Source organism: Schistocerca serialis, unplaced genomic scaffold (assembly GCF_023864345.2).
Source record: "Schistocerca serialis cubense isolate TAMUIC-IGC-003099 unplaced genomic scaffold, iqSchSeri2.2 HiC_scaffold_82, whole genome shotgun sequence".
NCBI classification, from domain to species: Eukaryota; Metazoa; Arthropoda; class Insecta; order Orthoptera; family Acrididae; genus Schistocerca; species Schistocerca serialis.
In genome coordinates, this window is record NW_026048430.1 from 105,001 (window position 1) to 110,000 (window position 5,000).

The following is a 5,000-nucleotide window of genomic DNA, read 5'->3' on the forward strand; positions in this document are numbered from 1 at the left end:
ACCACCCACCGAATCAAGAAAGAGCTATCAATCTGTCAATCCTTCCGGTGTCCGGGCCTGGTGAGGTTTCCCGTGTTGAGTCAAATTAAGCCGCAGGCTCCACTCCTGGTGGTGCCCTTCCGTCAATTCCTTTAAGTTTCAGCTTTGCAACCATACTTCCCCCGGAACCCAAAAGCTTTGGTTTCCCGGAGGCTGCCCGCCGAGTCATCGGAGGAACTGCGGCGGATCGCTGGCTGGCATCGTTTATGGTTAGAACTAGGGCGGTATCTGATCGCCTTCGAACCTCTAACTTTCGTTCTTGATTAATGAAAACATACTTGGCAAATGCTTTCGCTTCTGTTCGTCTTGCGACGATCCAAGAATTTCACCTCTAACGTCGCAATACGAATGCCCCCGCCTGTCCCTATTAATCATTACCTCGGGTTCCGAAAACCAACAAAATAGAACCGAGGTCCTATTCCATTATTCCATGCACACAGTATTCAGGCGGGCTTGCCTGCTTTAAGCACTCTAATTTGTTCAAAGTAAACGTGCCGGCCCACCGAGACACTCACTCAAGAGCACCCTGGTAGGATTGCAACGGGGTCCGCCTCGGGACGCACGAGCACGCACGAGGCGCGTCGCACGCCTTCAGCTCGCCCCACCGGCAGGACGTCCCACGATACATGCCAGTTAAACACCGACGGGCGGTGAACCAACAGCGTGGGACACAAATCCAACTACGAGCTTTTTAACCGCAACAACTTTAATATACGCTATTGGAGCTGGAATTACCGCGGCTGCTGGCACCAGACTTGCCCTCCAATAGATACTCGTTAAAGGATTTAAAGTGTACTCATTCCGATTACGGGGCCTCGGATGAGTCCCGTATCGTTATTTTTCGTCACTACCTCCCCGTGCCGGGAGTGGGTAATTTGCGCGCCTGCTGCCTTCCTTGGATGTGGTAGCCGTTTCTCAGGCTCCCTCTCCGGAATCGAACCCTGATTCCCCGTTACCCGTTACAACCATGGTAGGCGCAGAACCTACCATCGACAGTTGATAAGGCAGACATTTGAAAGATGCGTCGCCGGTACGAGGACCGTGCGATCAGCCCAAAGTTATTCAGAGTCACCAAGGCAAACGGACCGGACGAGCCGACCGATTGGTTTTGATCTAATAAAAGCGTCCCTTCCATCTCTGGTCGGGACTCTGTTTGCATGTATTAGCTCTAGAATTACCACAGTTATCCAAGTAACGTGGGTACGATCTAAGGAACCATAACTGATTTAATGAGCCATTCGCGGTTTCACCTTAATGCGGCTTGTACTGAGACATGCATGGCTTAATCTTTGAGACAAGCATATGACTACTGGCAGGATCAACCAGGGAGCTGCGTCAACTAGAGCTGAGCAGCCGGCCGCCCGGGAGTGTGTCCCGGGGGCCCGCGCGAACACGCAAGCGTCCGCTCAATTATTCTGCAAACAGGAGGAGGCTGAGCTCCCCTGCACAATACACCTCGAAACCCTCTCAGGTCCCGGCGGCGCGCAGCGCCGTCCTAAGTACTTGGTCGGGTTCGAGAGAGGCGCAATCGCCCGGAGTTTGGCGAGTAGACGCTTTAGGTGCGACCACCCGTGCTCCCAACTGAGCTTGCCGCTGCCGACAGAGGCCCGGGAGCGTGCTGTCGTGGCATTGCCGGCGGGAGACAACACGCGCCACCTACGGTGGCCGGCAGCTCCAACGCCAGCGCCACAGAAGGACAAAAGCCCCACTTGGGTGCCGAAGCGAACTCTCCCAGCACAGCGCACGCGCCAACACGTCCGCACAGCTGCGATACAATCCACCTGCGAGAACCGCAGAGGCGACCGAGCAGCAGACGGCGTCGCGGCGCCGAGCGCCGGGCGGCGGCGCATCCTCAGCGCACACAGTCCTCAATCGGACCAGCACACTGCAGATGTCCACCGCGCTTCGCACCGGGCCCGCGAGGACCTACTTTGGCCGCACGGCGCCGCGTGCAGGGTGCGCCGGCGCGCAGCTACGCCGCCTGCCGCCTCCGTCGGCCGGCGCGCCTGCCACTGGCCGCCCCCACCAGCCGGCTGTAGCGCGTGCGCCCACGCACCGCGCGGCCAGCACGCCGGGAGGCCCCCCCCTCACCGGCCGGGGACGGTCCCACCCAGCCACCGCCGCGTATCGCTTCACACCCACATGCCATTCACGTTCGTGGGCATGGTGGGTATCGCTGAAACAACCGGTTGGTAGCTCAACCGATCGTCGCCATCACTGATTCACCTCTAGCGAGAACAACCGCACCACAACGGTTTACCAGTTCTTCATTTGCGTAACGTCACCAGCAAACGTAGACGTCCATCGCCATTTGCAAATTCAACGATTGTTGCATGCCTGTGTCAGGTGTCACGACACACTATGTCTGCCCACATACACGCAACAACATGTGCACGCTTCGCGAACACGTGGAAGGTGGCCCCCGTACGTATGCGATGTCCATTGCGCGAACGACTGTCAACCGGCCTCTGTCGCATGTCGCAGATGTGGAACGCAGTGCACCATGCTATCACGGTGTGTGAGAAGAGACGACTACGTCTGACAACACGCGCCACTACATCAACAGACGGCTCATGCCGATCGCCATCCACGGCATACCATACTGCAATCCAGCTCTTATAGGGAGACGACATGTAGCTGAGTGCACAATATTTGGACCGTATGGTTCGCCGTTGTTGGCGCAGTCGTGGTACGGTCACACATGTACCACGATGTATCATTCAGTACATGAGGACCAATGTGCAGTACAGTGTGTGATTTGGACGTACAACATCAGCGGACAGTTGACACAAGCCGTACCACAACGTAGGCTGTGCTTCGCCATGCGAATGCCAATGAACAACTGCGAAGGGCATTGAGCATGTACGTCCTGCTGCCATCCGCATTACAGTGTATAGCTGCAAGGTGTTTAACATGAAGCGATACTCTGGGGACCGGGCAGTGCGAGTAGCAAACTATATTGCGGGGGTTGCAGTTAGGCAACACTACACTAATTTAACGCGTCGTATGACAATTACAGAGCAGGTTAAGGCCCAACGTGTGTTGGGTTAAGGCCCAACGTGTGTTGGGTTAAGGCCCAACGTGTGTTGGGTTAAGGCCCAACGTGTGTTGGGTTAAGGCCCAACGTGTGTTGGGTTAAGGCCCAACGTGTGTTGGGTTAAGGCCCAACGTGTGTTGGGTTAAGGCCCAACGTGTGTTGGGTTAAGGCCCAACGTGTGTTGGGTTAAGGCGCAACGTGTGTTGGGTTAAGGCGCAACGTGTGTTGGGTTAAGGCGCAACGTGTGTTGGGTTAAGGCGCAACGTGTGTTGGGTTAAGGCGCAACGTGTGTTGGGTTAAGGCGCAACGTGTGTTGGGTTAAGGCGCAACGTGTGTTGGGTTAAGGCGCAACGTGTGTTGGGTTAAGGCGCAACGTGTGTTGGGTTAAGGCGCAACGTGTGTTGGGTTAAGGCGCAACGTGTGTTGGGTTAAGGCGCAACGTGTGTTGGGTTAAGGCGCAACATAGGTTAGGTTAAGGCGCAACATAGGTTAGGTTAAGGCGCAACATAGGTTAGGTTAAGGCGCAACATAGGTTAGGTTAAGGCGCAACATAGGTTAGGTTAAGGCGCAACATAGGTTAGGTTAAGGCGCAACATAGGTTAGGTTAAGGCGCAACATAGGTTAGGTTAAGGCGCAACATAGGTTAGGTTAAGGCGCAACATAGGTTAGGTTAAGGCGCAACATAGGTTAGGTTAAGGTTAAGGCGCAACATAGGTTAGGTTAAGGCGCAACATAGGTTAGGTTAAGGCGCAACATAGGTTAGGTTAAGGCGCAACATAGGTTAGGTTAAGGCGCAACATAGGTTAGGTTAAGGTACAATATAGGTTAGGTTAAGGTACAATATAGGGTAGGTTAAGGCGCAACATAGGTTAGGTTAAGGCGCAACATAGGTTAGGTTAAGGCGCAACATAGGTTAGGTTAAGGCGCAACATAGGTTAGGTTAAGGCGCAACATAGGTTAGGTTAAGGCACAACACGGGTTAGGTTAAGGCACAACACGGGTTAGGTTAAGGCACAACACGGGTTAGGTTAAGGCACAACACAGGTTAGGTTAAGGCACAACACGGGTTAGGTTAAGGCACAACACGGGTTAGGTTAAGGCAGAATACGGTTAGGTTAAGGCACAATACGGGTTAGGTTAAGGCACAATACGGGTTAGGTTAAGGCACAATACGGGTTAGGTTAAGGCACAATACGGGTTAGGTTAAGGCACAATACGGGTTAGGTTAAGGCACAATACGGGTTAGGTTAAGGCACAATACGGGTTAGGTTAAGGCACAATACGGGTTAGGTTAAGGCACAATACGGGTTAGGTTAAGGCACAATACGGGTTAGGTTAAGGCACAATACGGGTTAGGTTAAGGCACAATACGGGTTAGGTTAAGGCACAATACGGGTTAGGTTAAGGCACAATACGGGTTAGGTTAAGGCACAATATGGGTTAGGTTAAGGCACAATATGGGTTAGGTTAAGGCACAATATGGGTTAGGTTAAGGTACACATTGTTGTAAGGAAAGGTGTTTTGGGGGGGGGGGGGGCGGCAGTTTGTTGATTGTGATTATCGTAAGTAAATGACTGCGGCATCATCTGATTTGCCACGTCAGGGTGCACCTTTGGCTCATAACAGGCGGCGCTCTGATTCCATGCTTGTGCAGACCTGTGTCTTTCATTCCTGCCATTGTTTGTGTGGTGTGACAGGAGGCAGTATTGTGATGTTGGGTGCACCCCTGTGTGGGACATGTGTGGGTGTTGGTGGCTTAGCTGAGCAATGGTGGTTGTCGGAAGGGTGGGATATTCTGTTTTCCGAGTGGACCTCCCGGTCTGGTTATGATAGTGTGGATTGTCTAATGTGGCAGAGAGGATGCACTGGGTGTTGTTCCATGCTGGTGCTTACATATCGTCTGCGTGCCTGTTACAGGCAGAGA

The 5,000-nt window shown here is 53.5% G+C and overlaps 1 non-coding gene across 1 annotated transcript in view; it reads right to left on the reverse strand.

The window, feature by feature from the left end:
- Positions 1-1,368, reverse strand: part of LOC126452186 (small subunit ribosomal RNA) — a 1,910-nt gene extending 542 nt beyond the window's left edge. Inside the window, exon 1 of the ribosomal RNA XR_007584528.1 lies at positions 1-1,368. This exon is cut by the window's left edge and continues 542 nt beyond it. This is a non-coding gene — a ribosomal RNA (small subunit ribosomal RNA).
- Positions 1,369-5,000: the final 3,632 nt, after the last annotated feature.